Source organism: Epinephelus fuscoguttatus, linkage group LG7 (assembly GCF_011397635.1).
Source record: "Epinephelus fuscoguttatus linkage group LG7, E.fuscoguttatus.final_Chr_v1".
NCBI lineage: Eukaryota > Metazoa > Chordata > Actinopteri > Perciformes > Serranidae > Epinephelus > Epinephelus fuscoguttatus.
In genome coordinates, this window is record NC_064758.1 from 28,329,368 (window position 1) to 28,353,512 (window position 24,145).

A 24,145-nucleotide genomic window follows, 5' to 3' on the forward strand; every position below is an offset into this window, starting at 1 on the left:
AGCACTGGTGAAAGCAAACCATGCCTTTCAGGTCCCAATACTGTGTTTTGTCGGTTAGATAATCAGTTTAGTGTCACAAAGGCAGGTGGAATTAACTTTGACCAGCCCTTAAACTTGGAAGGATGGATGCGGGCCAAAAGAAAGAAGGCCTGCAGTTCTATTTTGGAAAAGACTTTGTGGTTCTGATTTGATGACTTGGAGGATTGAGAGTTTCCCAGAGTTGCTGCCTTTTCCACGTCAGCCCCTACTTAGTTATCCAGTCATGTAATTAGTGAATGACTAGTGAGATAAAAAGATTAGGTTAGATAATTGGGTGAAAGTGTTGTCTCAACACTTAACTACAGTAGAATCTAATTTATCTGCGCTTGTCTTTTAAAAGACACTCCCAAACCAGGACAGCAGTTGCGCCCAGGCGATCAAACTGCTTTGCTGACTTTTGTTGAACTCGAGTTCAACAGAGTGTGCATGACGTGCTATAGTACATATGCACTTAATGCTTTGAATCCTGTGTGGATACTTCAATGCCTGTCAGCCATCCGCAAAGTTGACTAGTATAAAATGACCTCTTTTCCTCCTCCGGGTTGAGATTAGTGAGCTTCCACACTAACGTGTTAGGCCTAAGATGATTATCTCAAATCTTGGAGGTGTGAGGTGAAGCCTGGGTAAATGCAGATGGATAATACAATCCTCTTCTTACTGCAGTTTATGTAACACACACACCCACATAAACAAGAAAATGCATACACAAACACACTCAAGCACACATATTTATTTTGAGAAAGCGTCTCTTGATCCTCAGCCTCACAGAATTGTTTAGTGAATTCCTTTACGCTAAAAACTAATACATGAAAAACACTTGTGTGTCTGCAAGTGTGTGTGTAGTTGTGTGTGTGCGTGTGTGTGTGTGTGTGCACTGCGGGGCCCAAGGCGTCGATAGGTAGATCATTAAAAGTAAGAGAAGCTAATCCTGGGCGCATTAAGGGAGTTGGCTGTGAAATGGGCACACGCGTCGCGCAGCGAAAGAAAACAGGATAATTGAATTGACCTGGGTCACTGCACGGATTACCAGCGCGTCCTCGCCATCCCAGGCTCCTCCCCCTCTCTCTGGGGTTTAGGGAAGGACCTTCTGGAAAGGGCAAGAGGAGGGGAAAGGGAGAGAGAGTGGTAGATGAGAGGGGTAACAAGGGAGAGGAGAAAAAAGAGACAAAAAAAAAGAAAGACGGAGAAGACAGAACATCCATACGGACTTATGAGGGTTTGTCTGCTTAGCTCTAAGTGTCCACAGTCCCAGATTTTGTGACCTGCAGTAAGACATTATTACGGTGCCCAAGAACATCTTGTCTTGAGCTTCAGAGTCTCACACACACGTGCATAGCCACATACACCCAAAAAGTAAAGGGCACTATTGAGCCCGTCGGCCAGTCCCAGGGTTGTGGTAGAAGGTAGAATTTTAGTCTGGCTGTGGTGATGCAGCCATTACCGAGAGAGGTGTTTTCTCACCGAAAGGTTAGAGGAAGTCTAGTGTTGCTGCTGGTGTAGACTCACCTGGTGTTAGCCAAAAGACAACCATTCATCTCACTCTCAACTGGGTTTCGGGACTGGGCTCACAGTGGAGGAGAGTGGGGGGAAGGAGGAAACAAGAGCCCTTGTATCATGGAGTTATTAACTATTTGGGTCTCCTTCAGAGAGCAGAGCTTGCCATTTAGCAGTAAAATATCATATTACCAGTGGCCTTGCATGACGTTTAAGAGTGGTAGTGTATGACAGTCAGGATATGTTTCACTATTGTGTGTTGAGTCCGTTTGCAGGAGGTGGTTTCTGTGTGCTTAGCAGAGTCTGGGGGATTACTGAACAGGTTTAGTGAGGTCATTGTTGGTCAGGGGGATGGTGGTGTGATGCTTTGGTTGTGGGAGTACTCTCCTGTCACTGTGATGGCTTTTAGTTCTTACAATGTAAAATCTTTAAAACCTCTAAAGTGAGGACAGTTGTTTTTTACTTTGAGTGAGTCAAAAATACACAGGATCCCCTTTGAGCTTGTGAGAGTTTGTCTACTTTAGTCTTAAGTCTCCTTAAATCTGGATTTTGTCACCTGCAGTAGAAGATCCGAATCAGATGTACGGACATATGGAAGGGCCAAGGAATTAAAAGTGTACAATTCTATTTAAAGTTACGAATGACCTCAGCTGGTCATGCACCTGCACCTTCCTGATCCGCAACGCAGCTAGCCTCCCACCACCCATGCTGTCCATGTTCTACAGAGGAACCAGAGCGTCCTAACCAGCTGCATCCCTGTCTGGTACAGGTACTGCACTAACTCAGACCGCAGGGGATAGTCAGCAGAGTCCATCGGTGGGACCTTTCTCCCCTCCAACCATGACATTTACACTGAACGCTGCACAAACAAGGCCACCAAGATCATTAAGGACTCCTCCCACGGACTTGTCATCCTGCTGCCGTCTGGAAAATACTACCGGAGCATCCGGGCAAGAGCCAACAGACTCAGCAACACCTTCTTACCCAAAGCTGTCAGACTCCTTAACACCCTGCTGCCCCTAAGCTCAGCGCACACACACCCATCCACACACACAAGCACGCAGTCACCTGTGTTCCTTACCTCACTTTACTTGAAGTACTTACTGCATATCCTTAGGGAACTGCTTTTTATTGCACTTTACATTTGTTTATATTTATCTACACTACCTGTATTTCTACTTTTCTGTTATTGCGCAACATGTTTGTACCTTGTCTTGTGTCTTGTTCTGCAGCTGTTTTTGTGTCTTGTTGTTTAGAGGGGTAACTATAAATCAATCTTTAAGATACGCCCTTATTTTGAAATTCCCATGGGTCGTCTGTGTCAGCATTTACATCCAAGAACACCTCCCTCCTAAACATTCACACGGTGTTAGCAGTCCAGCGCCAGTCAGATAAAGGTAAGCAGCTGAGAAAAAGTACATATTTACTGATGTAGTCGCATATCGATCACAGGCCCCTGAATCAAATCAAATATAATCAAATCAAAATCATATCATGGCAGACTTTGTGATGTCTGCAAATATCATATCGTGTTCCAAAGAACTGATATGATAATGTATCGCGATGAAACTTGTGATTTACCCCCTATTGTGGCTCACACCTTACGTTCATTCATTCATTCTTACGGTTCGCACAGGGACCAAGAACAGTTTTGTTTCTCTATGCACTCCACTGTATATAGAGGAATGACCATAAAGTCTCTTATCTTATCTTATCTTGACAGCATTGACAGCGCTGCAATGTGGGCAAGGTAGACAGCAAAGAGCAATCACATCCTGTATGACACATTTTGCTTGATTCAAAAATTTGTCTGATGAGGAAACACTAGAAACACTGACTAATACCTGAAATAATATTAAGTTGATCATGAAAAATATAAAACATGACAGTATCACTGTGACTGTTTGATTATCCCTCCAAATAGCAGGCCCACGCTACATTCAGTCATTCATTACATCTCCTGGTGTGTGGGACAAGTTCATCTAAGCAAACTAAACGCAAAATTATTTAACTGTTGATGACATGAAACAGAGAAAAGCAGCAAAAAGTTGCACACATTGAGCAATATTTGCCTTACAAATTGTCAATTTTCTGCCTAACAAGTGATAGATCATTTTGACTTGTCACAGCAGGGAAACCCACAGGTGTTATTAAAAATACGAACAATGGCTCTGTTCCATGAAACATACAGTTGGTAACTTTTATGTTATAGTTGTTGAAACTATCACTACATCCAGACAGCATAAAATGAGACAGATAGTCTGTAAAAAACACAAAACAAAATGAAGTTCCCCCTCCTACTCATTTTTCTTCTGATGGCATTTGCCAGACAAGCGCAGCTGTCAATCACGTCAGTCACTGCTCATAAACTGCGGTCAAACTGTCAAACTAGGCAGCGCTGATCAAATATGAATTAAGATTCTGTCACTGCATTGACTATTCTTCACCTCAAATGTTTTCAGAAACATATTTTAGTGTACTGTTTAGCTGTAAAATGAGGAAGCCCATCAATCAGAGCAAAACTGTCTCATTTTACAGCTAAACAGTACACTAAAATATGTTTCTGAAATACTTAAAGATGAGAACAGGCAGTGTGGCAACAGAACCTTGATTTATAGTTGATCAGAGCTGCCTAGATTGACAGTCTGACCGTAGTCCACGAGCAGTGATTGACATGATTGACAGCTGCGCTTGAGACTCCTTGGCTCCGATTGGTTGTTTTCATTCACCTGCAGAAAGGCCATTAGAAGTGCTACCAGGCAATAGAGTAGGCAGAGGGATATGATTTTCTCCCAGATGATCTGTCACATGTGCTGCTGTGTGGATATAGAGACAGTTTCAGCAGTTATGACAAAAGGTTATATTTATTAAAGTTACCAACCACAGCTTTAAAGTGTCCCAGTAAGCCATGTCACTAATCCAGCAGGCACAACATCAGGACTCTGAATGTGACACATCTAAACAGAATGCAGTCATTATTAAATTCATTAATTACATCTGCCCATTTCCTGCTATGACATGTCAAGATGTCTGTTGTGAGAGAGGTATATTATTGATTAATTAACTGATGCTTTTCAGCAACGTGAGTCCTTTTTGTTTAGCGGTAGCTCACGGTTTAGGGTCGATGTCAGTATTTGAGAAGCACATTTTTCAGTCGTCGCTAAAATAAAAGAACAAACACGTGTTAGTGTGTGTATGTGTGTGTGTGTGGTTGTTCCATGAAGTCCAGTTGTTGGTTTCCATGAAAGGATATGGTAGGTATAAAGGAGAAAGGGCACCTTCAGTCTGAGATTAGCTTAATTGCTTCATTCTTTATTGATGAGAAGTGCCTAGACACACACACACAGTCTCTCTCATTTATCTGTGATCGGTGTCCATGCTTTACTATTAGAAACGCTTACATTACATACAGCACGAGGGGCGCTTGACAGAGGATTTCACTGGATTATTCTGTAATATAAGGATAATATATGGCCGTGTAAAGGCTCAGTGTATTAGCGCAGAGCCGTTTCAAAGCGTTTGTATGAAAATGCCGTGTGCCCGTCGTGTTGACATAAACAGCTGCAGGAATTAGGATTTGTTTTCTTTAGATCCCCTTCCCTTGCAAACATCTGCTGTGTTCACTTGATGTCATTATTGAGGCCACTAAGCATTCAACTTCCTTTCTCTTTCTCTCGCGCGCTTAACGCTTGATCTCACTCTGTCTTACGCTCACCTTGTCTGCTGCCACAAATATTTGAAATCTTACATGGGAACCAGGAAAGAGAAAAATCAGCGCCGCTCGCATTCCAGTGATCTGATCATGAGCGTATATTTTCCTCCACAATAATATATTAGAGGTGACAATTTTTTTGAGGAGGGGAGTTTTAAATAGTCTCCGCTTCTCCTGCCTGCTTATGCCGTAAACCTTTAAATAATTACCTGAAATTATTTTTAGTTTGGCCCCCGCTGCTTCTTCCAGACCTGGATTAAAAAGCAGCTGCGAATCAAAGACGGAGTGTTTTGAAAATGAAGCGTGAAGCTTTTTTTTATTATTATTATTTTTTAGATAATTCAGTATATTCTTCTTTCATGCCTTGTATCAGCCTCTCCTCTTGTAACCAGTGTAGCGCTGAAACAATGAGCCAATTAATCAGTTAATCGATAGACAGAAAATGAAGGACTAGGACGGGGTGGCTGGGGTGTGACTTTTTTTTCTTTAATCTTGACAAACATTTTTCCTTGAGCCTCCCTGAGTGACTGGGGGGAAATGCATGACCCTCCCTCCATCATAAGTAACCTTTTTTTTAATATGCACCCCAAATATAGGTATTGAAGGCAATGCCGTGACCAAGAAGGACAGGAGTGAAGCTATCACCAAAACAAACAGCTGATTTCTTATGTAAAATGCAAATCCTCCTTACAAATCACATCATCATGCAAGCTGTGTGTGAACTTTAGTAGAATATTGGTGCATGACAACCACCCAACATCAAGTTTAATAAGCCTACACACCACTAGCAACATGCATAACAAGATTTCCCAAATAATTTGTACACAACAGTGGCAGCAGAAGCCAGAGTAATATCACTAACTTGGCATGGCTGACGTTACTAGATTTTAAAAACTCACCCCTCGATGTTGAAGGTAAAAAGTTGGAAACAAGATCTCGGAGTTCAGAAATGCTTTCGTTTGTTAATATTGTTATGCATGCTCGAGCGAGAATGAAATGGTTTTTACTGGATCTGGTTAGTGTCAGCAGCTTAATTTTTGGCGACATTTAAGTGATTTTGATTAAAGAAAATCACTATAATCTTAGATTTGGTTGTGTTTCCTGATGGAAGCCTTAAAGTTTCTTTATGCTTTTGCACACACTCGACGCAATGTGCACGCAGTTGCTCCGCAGTCCTGTTCCTGTTGGTCTGTGTCACTATGCAATTCCCCGCCAAAGTGTTTGGGGGCATAATGTTCTGTTATATACCTACCTAGAATCTGTGACGTCTATGGTCGTTGCGCGTTCATTGTTTGTTTATCATCCGGAAATTATGTACCGGTAGTTTGAAGGACCAATCATAACTCTGCAGTCTGTGTTGGGTCTGCGTTGCCTCGACGCGTGGTTACAATTTTTTTGAGGTTGGCCGCAGAGGGACGCAACGCCTCCGCAAAGCCCTCTGCGTTGTAGGTGTGCCGAAGCATAAACCTTGCTTTAGTTGTGCATGATGTATTCAAGGACCATTGGAAATGTGAAAATCCAAGTTTCTGGCCTTGAGAAATGCAATAATTTTGGCAAACCCACTGGCGGGTTTTTAAAATAGATACAAAAGACAGCCATTTAAAGTTGTATTTCCCTCCCCTAAGACAAATAATAAACTAAGGATGGAACAGTATGAGATTTTCATGGTATGATAACTGCGGTTTCACAGTATTACAGAATTTATACCATTATCAGTCACAATGACCCTTAAAGGAGTGACTATGGAAGGGTTATTTTTGTTTGAACAAAGGTTTTATTGCTATAAGTGAAACTTGAAACCATTTTGTAAATGGAAGTATGTTTAAAAAGTCTCCCCTTTGAAAATAACTAAAATAATAAACCGTCCAGTTGCATTTTTTTCAGTCTCATAGACAGTATATCACTGCAGCCCTATAATAAACACAAGTCCCTTCCCACTGCTTGAAAAATTTGTTGATATGCCTTGCACCACCCTCTCCCCCCACATAAATAACAGTCCTTCATTCATCGATTAATCATTCATCAAGCAAAAACGTTAAACGTGCTGATTTCAACTTGTCTTGTTTTTGACTAAAGGAATCAATTAATTGTAGAAATCACCATCAGATTAACAGACAAAGACAATAATCACAAGCTACATCCAAAAATCTGTGTAATCTTTTTAATATATTTTGAGTTATTATTAGAAGCTACACCCTTAACACCCTCCAGACAAGTTTAAAGACTTTGTATATTTGATTGCCAAACTGAATGCTATGTCTGGTTGCATCCTTTGCTAAAATGTGCTCCTCCATACTGCCGCAGTACTTCAGTATTTATACCTATCCGGTTCCTTTCAGACTGCAGACATCCTGCAGAGGTGTTTTCTAAAGAGCGATATATAAGGAAATAATCATTGAGTGTTTCTGAAATACAGATCATTCAGTCTGAAAATGTGTCATCTTGTCCACAAAGGCTTTACCTTCTGCTCTTTGATACTTTAAGTATTTTCCTAACATTCTATGCTATTATTTTATTTGATTAAAATAGGTGTCAACTGTTTGAAAGACATGTCGGTGTGGAGGCAGAACACCATCGCTCTGTGGCACCTTCACTCTCACATTGAGAAGAAGCCCTAGCTGGTGAAAACATAAGTTAACAATTGATTTCTTTCCTACTTCCTTTATACTTGGGGCAAACACCAACTTGATCTTTATCCCACATAATAACAGCACTGGAAATACTTTTTGTTTGTTTTTTTTCGTTGGTATTAAAAAAAAAAGGCACACACACGCACACACATACACACATGGTGACCTTTAGTGGCAGCTTGGGGGATTTTGGCAATCCGGTACATGGCCGGTGTGATGTACACACACACTCACACACACACACACACACACACACAGCTTAGAGCATCTGATTATGTAGACGTGAACAGTTCAATCACACGTGGGCTGTTCTTTCCATTTCCCTCTAGCTGTTGCACATTGATTACATCGAGAATCTTTTTTGAAATCCAACATCTTTATCTGACTCTCTTCCTCTCCTCTCTGTGGCCTCAGAGTTCCCCTCCTCAACCACTAATACACACACGCTCTGCACACACTGACACACATACACATGCCCACGGAGACAAAAAAAAGTGAAATCGTTTTTCCGTAGAACCTTTTTCCTGTTTATCCCTGCGAGCTCGGGAGCGCTGCAGTTAGCGCTGCATGTTTTGGCTTGTTTGAGTTTAGACCGTCATCCTCTGGAGCGCTGGAGCCTCCTGGACTCACCTGGGGACCCGCAGACAGGCGCTCTCAGAACTGCCCTCTAGTTTGCACTTCCGCATAAACTTTCTCTCTTTTTTTTCCCTCTCTTCCTCCCTGCGCTCGTCTCCCCAAGTCTCTGCAGTGTAAAGGTGAACACTTGAAATAATGAATCGGATCCCCCTTTCGCCCCCTTCCTCTCTGTATTCCAGTTAAGACTCTCCCCATAGTATTTGCACTTCATTAAACTTGAAATAGGTTTAATATTTAAAACACCGTGAACAGATTTCAACCCCCTCACCCCTCGCACACCTTCTCTCCCTTCTCCTCGCTTTCGGTTTAATAATCTACTCTCATATTTCCTCCCTAATTCACTCCTCCTTCATTAAAAACCAAAATAGATTTAATATTTCAGACTATGTGGACTTAATTTTTAACCCCTTTCTTCATGGCTTGGTGCCTAACATGCTATAGGTTAGATAACTACATCGTGTTGAGGCTTCTCCCCCTGTATTTTCTCCTCTCTATCCATGTCTTTGTGTCTTTTTTTTCTGGCTCCTGGTTCATCTTTCTCACTTTTTCCACAGTCAGTCTATTATCAGTTCTGTCTCTCACTGTCTTTGTACTCCAGACCTCTCTGTGTGTCTCGCTGTCTCTCCCCCACCCCCTATTTGCTCTGCTTCTTTGTCCTCTGACTGCACAGATGATTTCAGCCCTTTCCTCCCACCCTATTGACTTTTGTGGCCTGCTCACCCCACCTCCCTCAGTTTCCCCTGCTCCCTCCATCCTCTCCTTCCCCTTTTTGTGCCTGCTACCACACACACTCATTTCCCCCTCATCTCTCAGTTGGATGCTTTTTTAAAAAATTCTTCTGGGAGTTGTGACGGACGACTAAAATACTTCTCTTTCCCCCCTTTTTCCTCTTTCTGTCTTTCATGTCAGCCTCCCATTCGGTCCCCACTTAAATTAAAAAAAAAAAGAAAAAGTTCCATTATCACCGTGGTAACCAATCATTTCTCACCGCCCACCAGCCATCTTTGTCATATGACCTCACATCCTGCTGGACATTATGGGCAGTCCACCAGCTAAAAGCCCCTTCTCCTACTCCACCACACCATCACACCACACCACACACACACATTCACACAATTTTTCACACTCTTGCTGTCTGTCTTTTTCTCTCTCGCAGCACTCTCTCTCTCGCTCAGTTCTCAATACTGACACCTGCTCTATTTATAATTCTCTGGCTTTAAAAGAGCCATTTTGGACAGGAAGCTGCCCCCTCCCCACTCCTGACCGTGGCTTTTTTCCAAAACGCCAGCACCCCCCACCTCTCCACCTCCTGCCCCTGGAACAGGCCGGAGAAGGATTGCTGGGCAGAGAAGAGGAGGTGGAGTGAGTGTATGTGTGTTCGTGTCTATGTGTGGGGTTAAAGATTAGCCATCCCACCCTGAGTGCACCTGGGTTGGGCCCATGTGTGTGCTTTAGTCGGCCACGGCCCACACACAAACTACACACACTCACCCACTAACCCAAACATATATAAACACATGATTTCGCAACACCACCAAATGTCCTATAAAATACTACATTTGCACTTCAACATGTACATGGTTAAACCCAGTCTACACACACGCACACACACATCTGTTGGCATTGATCACTCAGGTCTAAGAATCAAACTACCCAGAATGCATCCTGACAGGATGTCCTGTTGGCACCATGCAGGAGTGGGTGGGTCGGGAGGTTTCTGTGGTTGAACATTCACAGCAGTACCCCCACAGCTAACACCCCACACATCAGCACACACACCGTCACTTAGCCCAGATGTCTATACACAGGTATATTAATGGTTGTGGTTAACTTTGTAGATCACACCTATAGATTCAGGCATGAGAGCACAACAACATCCTCCATAACTCAGCTCAGTTATTTATTAAGAAGCTCAATTCAATCTTCAAAACAAGATGATACCTGAGGGGCTTTGGATCATTTACCTTTGCTTCCTTGCTTACTTTCCAGAACGCACCTTTTCTTTTATACCAAAGAATAAATACTGTATTATTTCAGCTTATTTTGGTCTAATTTCTGTGTCGAAATAAAAATCAATGATGTCTAAATGTTTAAAAGACAGTTTGCTCTGCATATTTTGTCTTACAGGAGACACTGTCTAAACCTCTCAAACACCCCCTTCAACTTTAATGTAAAAAATAATAAGTTAAAAAAAGATAGTACCAAAAAAATATAATATAATTTGGGTAATGGTGGTGATATTGATGGATTTTGTCATTCCTATTATTATTTTTGGCTAACAGACATTTTTTTAATCAACGGTTCCCATAATGCTCTGGGAGCTGTAACCCGGAAGTTAATAGATTCCATGTAGTGTAGCAAGGCTACAACTTTAGCCCCGCTTGTTTACTTATATTTGTTTAAATTCCGGCAAACTAGCACCATTAAAAGTATGCCGAATTAGCTATTAGCCATTCATCTTTGTAATGTGCCCATTATTATACAGCCAGCTGTCACTGGATACGTTAAATACTGAAGAAAACTTAAAAACGCGACGATTCTCAGGCAAGTTTCGGATTTATCAGGAGCGTTTTTTTCTACCATTTCTAAGCGGATTTATGGACATTTCTTCGCGATGGACATCGGAGTTGATGATATTTTCAGGAAGTGTAAGTCACGCTGAATATAAACATATGTGTCGTGTCATATCATGTCTGTGTGTTGAGATTTGACTATGAGCTAATTGGCAATTACGCAATTACCTTAACTGCCCTCACCTCATTCACTGTGCGTTCCAATCCCCATATTACCATATCTTTGATATGACCATACTATATAGTATGCCAGTAATGTGTCAAATACAGTGTGCCAAAAATACCAGGATGTTCTACTACATCCGGTCCGACTTTGCAGGATGCAAGCCAGCATAATTTACTGGCTATACTGACCCACAGTCTTCTATGCAGCGGACGATAGGTTACAGTGACTGACCCTCAAACACATGACAGCTGATTGACAGCTGTCAGAAGTCGCAATGACAAATAACAGCGCATTCAAGTAACTGATGACCAGTCGAATAGTAGGTTAATAATAGTAATATTAATTGTTTAAGTGAACAAAATAATCATTAATATCACAAACAACAACAAAACATGACCATAAACTGCAGATGTAATTTTACTGTCGCATATACAATGATAGAATCTACAGTCTGTGCGGTTATAATTTTTCAGTTAAACTACATACATTGCAAAGTAACAACAGCAGAGCTCTACGGGTTGATCTCCGTCTCTGGCGAACTCATTTTTCTTTTATCTCCAAGGTAACAGATACAGTATAAAAGCAAGAGGGTCAAAGTTCAGGGCATAATGTTATGAGAAAGTAGTATGTATTGATTGTGTGCATACTGCATGCAGTACATCCTTTTTAAAGGCAGCTGCAGTACCTTCAAAAAGTAAAAGGAAAAAGTATGCAATTTGGAACGCATCCTCAGTATCTTTGCCACAGGTGATGTTCCTTTCTCTCACAGTTTGAAACCTCCAAGCTATTGGTTCCTGGTGTCAGAGCACCACAAGTGTCACAAGAGAAATCTCAAGATTATTAACAAGATTGGATACACAAAATAATGTTAATTTTCCAGTTACTGGATGATTTCATCTCATTACGCCTCCAAATATTAGTCAGATAAAACAGTCTGAGAAGAAAGAATTAGTAAGCAGATAAGTGGAAACTTTCGTTTGAGGTGTGACAAGCCAGAAAGGTTGAGAACCTCTGATCTCAAATTGTGACAAGAGGAGCTTGTGTTCTGTAAACTGCGCTGCACAGTGTCCTCAGGCAGCAGGGAACAACAAGTTGTGGAAGTATCAGAGCCAAAGCCCTCATAGAAAGTAGTTTAAAACCAATTTGTTTCTTTGAAAAATCAAGATATTTTTTCCAATGTGAATATGTAAAATAAAGAAGATGAGCCCCCTCTTCGATGAGAGATCCGTGATGAGGCTCCTCTTTTGGAGATATGGAGATGGAGATGTGATGCGATGTGAGCTAGGATGCCTCTCTCCTCTCTCCTCCAGTGATCTGATAGCCAGTAATGGGCCCTGTAGCCGTGAGCCTAGCAGCACTGCTCACTGTGGCTTATGTGTCACACTGTACCCAGCATTCACCAAGAGTTAGTCGAGCGCAAACAGCCGGGATATTGAGACTAGTAAAGTGTGTGTGTGAGAGAGAGAAGGAGACATATACACTGGCAGACTGACTGACAGGAAGAAGCAGAAACAGTAACTTTCGTGAAGAGTTTAACCCAAAAAAAAGGAAAGTGCTTTACAGTAAGGCTGTGGCTGGATCTGTGCTGTCTCTCACTTTCAGTCAACCTGAAGTTCCTCTTTCCCGGTCTGTTTATTTTAGAAAGGTGGCTTTGTTCTATTTACCGTACCCACTCCCTCTGCGGCCTCTACCCCCGTCAGACCAGTTAGAAAAGGGGAGCGATGAGGAAGAGGAGGAGGGGGAGGGGGGTTGCCTGTGCATGATGTTTGGACAAACGGACAACCCGAACAGGATATAGAGGTCTACAGCCTGTGGGTGTGTCGGTTTGGCTGAGGTGCAGCTCGCACACAAACACACACACACACACACACGTGCGCGCACACACATATATACACACAATCGTGGGAGTGTTCCCGCTGGAGGGCAAAGTCTCCCTTCCTCTTACACATTCATTCTCTCCTTTTCCCTCCTTCCCTTCATTCCCCTTTTCCGCCGTCACACCCCTCCACACCTCCTTCCTTTAGACCTCTCTTTCTCCTTCATCCCTCATTCCTTCTCCTGTGACAACACCCCCCTCCTCTTTTTGAAAAGTGGAAAAAAAAGAAAGTGTTAAAGATACAGAGGAGACGGCCAACAGCAATGAGAAACTAGGAGGGAGAGGCCAAAATCACCACAGGGGACAATTATGGCTTGGGCTGTGTACATACAAGCGCGTGCGTGTGTGTTCGTGCGCACATGTGTGTGGGTTTGATAGTTTTAGAGGCGTTGAAGACAGTCCTGGAAGCCACTATCTGTCCTTCACAACTATTTGTCCCCTCCTTCTCTCCTCTATCCCTCCTTCCCTCCGTCTGTTTGGACCTTCCTTTCCATCCCGTCAATTCACACTGTCACTTCTGTTTTCACTCATCTCGTACACTGGAGCTACGGCCGCTGCATGTGTACAGTATGTGTGTGTGTTTTGTTTCACATTGAATACAGGGGCTTGAAATAAAGGCAGGGCTGTGGGTTAAACTTACTTCTTGTCAGTAAGATCTGCCAGCTTCTGTGTCTCTGTTTGCTCGTGAAAAACCGGAACTTCCAGGTTGTGTTCCAAAGAAACCTTTATGATCACATTGACATTAATAACGCAAACTAAAAATCCAGACGTACAACATAACTTTTCTCTACAGTATGTCATACACCATTCACACTGTCTGTCTACAAAATCATATCGTCATATTGTTGTGTCAATGTGTCAATATGTCTGCTATTTAGCTGCCTTTAACAAACACCACTTTCCTCATGGGTTAAAGGTCACTAGCTCGACAGACTGAGGCCGGTCAAGTGAGAGTGGTCTTGTCAGTTTTCCTGTCCAGACATGCCTGTAACAATTGCACACCTTAGCAGCTATGATCAATATTTTTCTGACACATCACGCAAATCTACAGTTCCCCTCAGCTCTATGGAACCTCTGAGCACCCCTTAGCTCATTGTTTTGGTCTTGGCTGTTTTGGTTCACTCTCACCGCTCTTATCAGCTGTGAAAATGATGTAAAAACCCACCAGCTCAGCACCAAACCTTCGACAAAGTTAGCGACTAGCTGGCGAACGTAGTGAAGAATATAGCAGCTAACAAGCCAGTTAGTAGAGGGCAAAAACCATAGACTGTATAAGATAATAGATGAAGCTACTGTGACATCACCTATTGATTTGTTGGCTCTCATTTGGGCATTTCAGCTGTTTCCATTTTATTTTTTTGGAGCCAGAAGTGACCATATTTGGACAAGAGGCTGGTGAGGGGTAGATCTGACTAAAGCCTAGCTCACATTACACAATTTTCACCCTGATTTTGCGACGCGGAGACTATCGTAATCTTTTGAGTACCTGGCGACGTGTGTTTCTGTCAGTGGGAGTCTCGCCAACTGCGTTACGACCTGTGTGTGCACACCACAAGATTTCTCCACCGAGCCCTCGCCGACATAGCCCCAGATAATGCGGTGACGTCACCAAACTTGGAGACGACACATCGTAAAGGCATGGATATTCTTTATTATCCTGGGTCCAAACACAACGCGCTCCCCGTGATCCTGTGGACGCCGCCATTGTTGTTGTTGCTTGCCGGCATGTCAGTGTTGCCAGATCTTGGGAGAGGAAGAAGCAACCAGGGCTATGGAAACAAGCCCAAAAGAAGCGACTGCAGTCCGACATACTATCATACGTTTAAATAACTTATTAGATGGATATAAATAGAGAAAGGTGATGTTTAGAGAGCAAGCCCAAATAAGCAACTCCACTTTAGAAACAAGCCCAAAGTCACGGCTAATAAGCGGACCTGGCAAGTGGCAACCCTGCGGCTTGTCCTCCTCACATTTCTTCCATCCTCCGTGCTGACGTGGGACGTATCCTGCCTCTCATTGGCTGATGTTCTTTGTCAGTCGTGTCACACTTCTCCAGTTTTCTAGCATGCCAGATATCCAGTCCCAGTTGCAGATGAGGGGGCGATTTGCTCGTAGGCTTGTTCACACATGAGGATTCGTCATGGCAGGCTACCTGCCGACTCGCCGCCGACTCGCCTCCGACCCAAGGTGGCTCTCAAGATCCTCTGCAACGTCAAAATCGCGGTGAAAATCATGTAATGTGAACTAGGCTTAAGAAGCACTATAGGCAGACAGCCCGTCACTCAAAGCAGCCTGCCCTTAATTATGCATCACTGTAAGCCTTAGAATGTAAACGGGTGAGTGATATAAAAATTCACCCCTCGTACAGTTGTCATGCAGGAGGAAATGAGCTACAGACACCAAAACAGTTTTTGTACCAGGCTGTAAACATGTTTATTTCTGCCGTAAAGTTGGGCATTTTAACATGGGGGTCTATGAGGACTGACTGGCTTCTGGAGCCAGCCTCAAGTGTCCACTCAGAGAACTGCAGTTATTGGCACTTCCACATTGGCTTCACTTTCCAGCCCTGGAGGTTGCCGCTTGGCAAAAACAGAGCAAAAAATTTAGTAAATATTGGAGTTACACTTGCCAGATCTCCTGAGACACGACTTCAAATTAATTCTAATGTTGCTCCGTATGTGCTGCATGTGTAAATAACTGCTAACCAGTATGCCATATCAACTTAAAGGTGATTATGTGTCAGTGGGAAGTTTTTGCAAGTTAAAGTGTGATCCCAAAAGCATTGAAAAAGGCAAGAAAAAGGACAAGGAAGGATAATGGAGAAAGAGCCATAATGATGCACATTGCCATGCTGGAGGAACATAATAGGAGCTGCAGTTGTTTGAATGCTAATTGTTGTTTAAGTTTGCTATAATGGGTTCAGATTTTTATTGTAGCAGCTGCAGTAGATACTCATCTAGCTTAACTCCAGGAACTTGTTTCACCTTTTCAAAGACTATGATTGCATTGAGTTAATTAAACTGACACCAGGACTTTGGCTCTCTATATCCTCTGCTCGTTGTCATTAGACATGATGCTCGATTTACAAAAAGAGGCCAAACTCTCCTTTGTTCCTGCCGCCCCCCCCCCACCCCCTCTCCTCCAACCCCCTTTGCCCCAGATCACCTGCCTGCCCGTACTCCTCATTGTTTCCACCTTCCTCCACCTCTGTCGTTGCAACTCTTTCCTCCCAGCTACCCTCATGCACCAGCAGCAGCATGCAAAGAATAACTTCATCTGATCCATTTGATCTCCTTTCCACCCTCCCTATCTCTCCTCAGCCCCCACCCCTCTTCCTTGTAAGTCAGTATCTCTGGATCTAAAATGGGTCATGGGCTTGTTTCAGGTGGAACCTCCTACAACAGGGGTACCCGTAGGTTTTTTTTTTTATTATTATTATTAACACTAATTCCCCAGTTGAGACCGCATCTGACCTGAGTGGAGAAAAAAAACTTCAGGGGGCTCTCGTGTGAATTCAGTAGTGAATGAGAGAATATTTCAGTGCTGGAAGGTTACAGTTGTTGAGAAAAGTTAAAGAGGGTTTAAGTTTGTTCTTAGTGTGTGTGTGTGTGTGTGTGTGTGTGTGTGGGAAAACATGTGAGATAGACAGAGGTAGAGAGACAGTGTGTGTTTGCATGTGTATATGGTGTAATTGTCTGTGACCCTGGCAGTTTTTTTTTTCTCCTTTTCGTGGTTAGACTGTTTGGCCTTCCCATAGTTCCTCTGGCCTCAGAGACATCCAGCCTCAAGGTTTAGTGTGTGTCCCTGTGTGTGGATGTGTTTGAGGAGAGGAGCAAGAGAGCGCTGGGGGTTAGAGGTGGATTTGATAGCGCGGGACACTCAGACCCCTCTCTCCCTTCTCCACCTCCATACCCCCTCTGTTCAGGCCTTGATAAGTGGAGCCGGAGTCTGTGGGGGTTAGGGATTCCTGTCTGGCACAAGCGCACACATACACATAGAAACACACACACACGCACTGGGATCCGCCCGCTCTGCATTCCTGCGTCCGACTAAGGAAGCAGCCTAGCCGTCTTCCCCTCCACTCCCAAATTATCCCCTTCTCCTAAAGTCACTGCATACTTATCACACGCCTCTCTACCTCTCTCTTCCACTCTGACTCACACATACCTCTTCTATCTACGATGTTTTCGTCCTCTCTATCCTTTCACCGAGCATGCTGCAGACAGCGCGTCTGATCATCTAGTAGTGAGTCGTAAAATGTTTCATTAGAGCAAGTGAAGATCTGCCAGTGCGGTGACATACGTTAATGTCACCTTATTGCCGTGCAAATACTTGTTCAAAACATGTATCGTTTTCATGACGGTTGTGATCTGTCACTCACTGCTAGAAAAACACTAGAAACTGCATTGGAAACATTGGAATGAATCCATTGTATCAACAGAGACACATAATTTCAGATATTTCTGCTGCTCATCTGTCGCTCTGGGTTGTTTTGTTTGATCTTTCATTGCTTGAACTCTTACATATACTCTCATACTTTACCCCATCTCTGCCTTTCTCCCTCTTATCGCTCCCTGTTTTCTCTACCTCCCCTTTCGCTATCTGACTCTGTTTTATATCTTTTACCCCCTTCTCTCCTTCCCTCCCTCCTTCCCTCCCTTTCAGGGGTGTGTAACAGGGGTCGGGAAGGGGTCATGTGGTCTTGCGCTGCCCTTCTCTCTAATGGCTCCTTAATGAGAGAGCCAGAGAGGGAGAGGAAAGCAGGGAGAGGAGCATTTTTGAGAAGCGGGGTGAGATATCAGTAGTTCTGCTCAGGGCACTGACTTTTCTGTGCGTGTGCATTGGAGGCTGTGTGCACTGTATGTGTGTGCACACGCCTACACTGTTTGACCGACCCCTTGCTCCATTTCGAGCCCTTTCCGAGCTCTATGTTCCTCTCTGGGGAAAGAGGAAATGACACGTTTGTAGCCTTGAATAAGCGCCGTGGCTCGTCACACGCAGTGTCCACTGGGTCTGGCTCGGGGGAGAAGGGAGGGAGGGGGAGGAGGAGGGGGAGGGGGGGTACTGTGGAGGTGAGGGAGGAGGGGTGGGGATGGGGCCTGCTCTTTAATTTGCACTGCTTCTGCTGATTTGATCATAAGCAATTAATCTCAATGGCTCAGCTCGGCTGCAGTGGGGGAAGAGGAGATGAACACAGTCCTCTATACGCATACGTTCCCTACGTCCACACACTGTGATTTCTACTGTTCTCTTTTGCTTGTATCATAGTCATAGGGGATGCATGCCGTGGCGATTTTGTCTCATGTGATTTCCCTTTTGCAGAACAGTGTGGCCTCTGTAGCAAGTTTTGCAGACAAATCTAAATCTCCAAATGTGAAATTTTCCGCAAAGGTTTTATCGAGCCCCGCCGTAATGAAACATATCAATCGCTTACAGGGAACATGAAAATAAAACTCATAAAATCAAACTTGGATTGAAGACATTCAGCGCGCATTATCACCTCCATGTTGGCAGCAGTGCCAGAAGTGTGATTATGGCATTAGAGCTGCATCTTCTATTTCGGAGGCATCTTCACAGGCTGGACTGCTGAGAGGCTCATGGAGTGGTGAGAGGTCCAGATCTGTCCTGCCTTGGTCTTGAGATCCGTCCAACCTTTATCAGCTCAAGAGTGACACAGATCTCCACTGATCCACTAACACTAAGCTCGCAGCTTGCGCAGGTTTGGCCCCCGTCATCCACGTCTCATCTGTCTCACTTCCTTCCTCCATTTAACCCTTTGCTCCGTTCTCTCATTTTGACCTACGCGTCTGTGCGAGACAAACACTGCGACTCCTTCCTTCACTCTCCCTTTCTGCCCAGCCTCTCTGCCAGTTTTCCATCTCGCTCTATCTCCCTCGCCCTTGCTTTCCCTCTCCATGGCACCGTACTCCTCCCATGCTGAGGCCAGAGCTCTCTCCATTGTTGGAGGCACGTTGCCAAGGATACAAGCACAGAGAGAGGCACAGTCTTAATGTTATAAGATGGGAGAGATGAGCATAGAGAGGGGAGAGGGGCAATAGCTCTTGTGCTCTCTGGTCACTGGGCAGCCCGACAACACACTAATGCTCTACAGGGAACACGTAACACCCCCGGCTCTGTGGAGTGTCCCTCTGTGGACTGAGCACAGTGGCATTGACTTTTTGTAGAGGAACTCCATGTCCTGGTCATCTGCTGCCTGCTTGCCTGTTGTGACTGGAGTGAATGATCACCGCGTTCGTATTCACATGTTGTGTTTTTGTACATTTGTCAGGTGGCCACTTGATGGGGGCTCTTGAGCAGCTGGTCGACATCTTAACAAAAGTCAAAAACTGAAAAATATTCTAGGATATTTATTAGAGTTATTGGTGGTCTTGTTTTTGTCTGTAAGTCTTTAAACAAGGTGGAGGAATCTGCCAATGTGATAGCGTTAGAGCTCTAACCCATTTATTACATCATAGTGTGATAGTCCCAACCTGTTTCCAAGACAAATAAACCTGAAACAACCCCTGAAACAACTACAGATGTTCTTAACTCTGGTGCACTGATCTGTCTTAGTTTCAATTTTTGTGTGAGACTAATTTTGGGAAAATTTGTTAATGCTTTGGGGAAGATCACTGCACTCACGCAGCAATGCTAACGGTTAGTATACATGAAGAATATGAACAAGGAGGCTCAGCACACTGAGGTCCAATGCAAGCGTTTATTCAGATTCTTGAAGCAAATTGATTAGTCTTGGGAACGAGATGAAATAATTAGACTGAACTGGAATATTTTGTGTCTGTTTGATAGCAGACAGTAATGTCAGGCAGGAAACAAGGGAAGAGAGAGGCAGATATAGCATGCAACAACAGTCCCCAGCTGAAATCAAAATAGAAACGTTGCTTATGTTATGTGTCCTGGCATGCATTCTTGTGAGTTTTTATTCCCCAGTTTGTGCCTTATTCATCATCAATTTATGGTGTAGATGTCTTTAATTGTAATTTTGTGTAAATATAAGTCCTTTGCTACTTTCATTTTTTATTAGGGTGGACGAATACACTTGTCCCCTGCGTCCCCGCTAAAATCTACACCTATAGCTTATGTCAGGGGGGTCAAACATATGGCTCAAGGGTCCAATCCGGCCCACTGGATGCACACCTAATATTGATGCACTTGTGAAGGCCAACATTTGTAAATGGTTTGCATGGCCGGAGATAACTTTAAGTTTGGTGTGGTGATGCCAATTTTACTGCACAGGACTGAGAATGTATGGAAAAATGTGCATAGTGACAGTGAGTAGTGACTGACTGTGAAAAAAATTGCACTTATTTTATTCATAAGACATCTCAGGCTGTTCATCATCTGTTTTTAGAATATGCCCAAGCTTCTTTACACTAAAAGAAAGGGGAAAAAATTTAAGTATTGTTACTTATAGGTTATTGTGTAATGGTTTTACTGGTCTTGCCCACTTGAGATTAAATATTGCCCATGAGCTAAAACGAGTTTGACACCCCTGGCTTATATAGCATGTCCTGATAGCCATTTGCCTATCATGACACGCTACACTGGACATCTTTTAAGAAAATAAGGCTTAAAGGATTCAAAAAACAGAAATGATAGCAGTGTTAAAATCCCTGATATACTCCAAAACGCACGCAGCCACATGTAGCAGGGCAGACAGCAGATGCACACGCTGGTCTGTGCACACTACATTGAATGCCTGTGTACTCGGACATGTTCAACACGTGCAGTCGTAGCGCTTGCAGGCGTACACGGTGTTCAAGTAGTCAATCATTTTTTTGCAGACGTTTCCTCCTCTCAAGAACGTCCAGCTGGAAATATGTTGATTTTGCCAACTTTGTTGTTGGTTGTTAAGCTGGACTTAAATTCATTACCAGGGAGCAGTAAAGAAGTAATTATGGCTAGTTAGTTGCCTGGAGCTTCTGAGATGGTCAGTGTGAGTCGGAGAGTGTGTTAACCCACACACCAATAACCCACAGGCTCTGCACAGCATCCCCACCCAGAGTCTTTGTCATTTTCCACCTCCACTTTCCATTATCCCTCCTCTCAACCTTTCTCTCTCCCACCTCACCCTACAAATACGACCCTGGACCGGACTTGACGGGGCTTTTGGGCTCGTGCCCGCTCACCAGTACCTCCCCTGTGCACGGAGTCAAGACATAACCTCTCTCTTTCTCTCTCAATCTCTCCATCTCTCTGTCTTTGCTTTTAGCACAAAGCCCTGCGTGTCTGCCTTCCTTCCCCACCCAGCATTCTTTCCCCATGCAGACCTCTCCCCCGCTCTCTCGCTCTCTCTCTTTTTGTCGACTTCCCTCCTACCCGCCAACTCGCTCAGCCTCACCCTACCTTTCATTAGCCCACTCTTTATCTCACACACTCACTCGGCTCGCTCTCTCCCCCTCCACTCTCCTATCTCACCAGCTTTTACACTCCCTGTGCTCTCTCCCTGTACTCTCTTCCTCTCTCAGTCTCCCCCCCTCAGTTGCTTCGGCTTTTGTTTCTGATACATCTTCATTTATTCCTCTCTCTCCCTCTCTTTCCCTGCTGACCCTATTATTTTTATATTCTCTCTCCCTCTGCCATCACTCCCCCTCTCTGCCTCTCCCTCTCTCTCTACCTCCCTCCCACTCCTCTCAGTCCCTCTAAGCTGCATTAACTCCCCAGATTACCTTGAGCCCTGCAATCCTCCATCCCCCACGCACTCACCCGCTCCCTCTTTCCCTCTTTTCGTTCACTCACTCACTTGCTCACTCAGACTACGTCCACGCCAAGGCGGCTAATTTTGAAAACGCAATTGAAGCGTTTGAAACGGACGTGCTGTATTTGAAGAGATCCATCCACACTGAAAGACTTAAAACACAGGATGAATCTGGTCTTTGCGCACTGTCACCTCCTGCTCTCTGTGATCACCTGTGCTGTGCTTTGATGCAGCACAACTCGTTTTTTTTTTTGTTTGTTTGTTTTTTTTATACGTTCCTGTTGTCAGACAAATGAATGAGCATAAAATAGCAATTGGATGGCGGGTCATCAAAGCTATTTAGGTGAACTTAACTCTGCTGCGCGGAGATGTCGTATTGTGTGATAGTGTGATATTGACACAATGAGTGATCACAGAGAGGATTAGAGGCAGCAGGAAGTTCAATAAAAGTCCACTTTTATTTAACTTCCTCTAAATAAACTCTAGATAACAGAAATGGTTTGCAGACAGTTACAAGACAGGAGTCAATGGCACAAACACGTCTTTTGAATTAACTGTGCAAACTTATTTTCCCATTAGCGACCGAGCAAATGCACTTGTTAAACGACAGTTAGCAAGCCCACTAATTCAGAGTAGCTTTGCAACCCTCTTCAGTAACTCTGTTAAATGAAACAGTATACAATCCTGTGAAGGAAATGCCGGGGGGGGGGGGGTTAACGGCCCAGTACAAAGAAGATAGAGAGAAGCTTGAAAAGCTATTGTCTGACTAGCTCGGCTAACGTGTTAGCTCACCAGCTACAGACTACGGCCACTTTACTATGTGACCAGGTCTTTATTAAGTAGATAGGCAGGCAGCAGATAATGGCAAAATTAGCTGTCACCAACATCATAACATGTTCCTTGAAAACTTCCAGTTTGGCTAAATGTAAACCTAACGAAGCATGGTAACAGAAAAAAAGAGGCGGGGGCAACCAGGCGTCACTTCCTAATTCAATGCTCCTACTGCTCGTGTTCGATTGTAGCTTTTGGATATGTAGCGTTAATTTCTGTGCATGTACACAACCATTGTTTTAAAGGAATACTTCACCCCCCAAATGACCATGTGTATATATATTACTCACTCCATGATAGGGCTGCCACTCACGATTATTGTCATTGTCGACTAATCTGTTGATTATTTCTTCGATTAGTCGACTAATCATTTCATCGAAAAATGTGTTAAAATGTTGAAAAATGACGGTCTGTCTCGCCATAACCCCAAAATTACATCATCTAATGTCTTGTTTCATATTCATGCCAAAGGGTTTTAGTTTGCTGTCACGGGAGAGTGTGTAAAACTGCCAATATCTGAACGTAAGAAGCTGCAGTAAGAGTATTTTTGGGTACTTTTATAGTACTTTTCTATGAAAAATGACTCAAACCGATTAGTCAACTACTAAAATAGTCAACGATTATTTTAATAGTCGATTAGTCATCGGTTAGTTGACTAATCGTGGCAGCCCTACTCCATGATATGTTTAATTTATATAGAAAACTTGTTTTACGTGCCATGCAACAGCAAAACTATATCAAAACATCTGTTTACAATCTCTCACACAACTTGTGCAGTATATTCTAAATCTCATTTATCCATTTGGATGCTCAGCACTTCCCAAACACTTGCACATTTGCTAAAATCTTAGTAATTTAACGGAGCTGAAGGTGAAAACGTTCAATGCCAGACTCCATTGACAAAAACAGTAATTTTACCGTGCTGAACGTCTGGAACTGCTGGTTTATGACTGCCTCGATTGGTAGTTTGTTTGTGTTACTGTGTGAATTTGGGGAATCTGGATTAACCCTCTAGAACACCAAAGTCACACAATAACACAAAAAAACTACAGGTCATTGCAGTGGTAGACCAGCAGCTCCGTTAGTCAGCGACATAAAATTACTGTTTTTGTCAGTGGAGTCTGGCTTTGAAGATAGCATCGATACATTTCACTTAAAGTTTAGTTTTAAATAGCAAAAATGCATGTGTTTGGGAAGTACTGAGCAAACGATTAGATACATGAGACTAGTATTTAACTGTACAAGTTGTAGTAGTTTTTGCAAACAGATGTTTTGATATAGTTTTGTTGTTAAACGCAGAGCCTGATGACTTCAATTCATCACGTTTTTGGATCCTTCGCTCACCAGATGCATCATGAGAAAACTCCTTTCTTTATGAATTCAACGTAACACATGAGTAACTGATACACAAATAGTCATTTGGGGGTGAAGTCCTCCTTTGAGATTTGTTTTCGGGTGTCAAAAATGCCGGC

At 43.4% G+C, this 24,145-nt stretch overlaps 1 protein-coding gene across 3 annotated transcripts in view; it reads left to right on the forward strand.

Moving 5' to 3' along the window:
- The window catches only part of zbtb46 (zinc finger and BTB domain containing 46), a 71,590-nt gene that overhangs the window by 26,078 nt on the left and 21,367 nt on the right, over positions 1–24,145 (forward strand). The gene's annotated exons all lie outside the window — the stretch shown is intronic.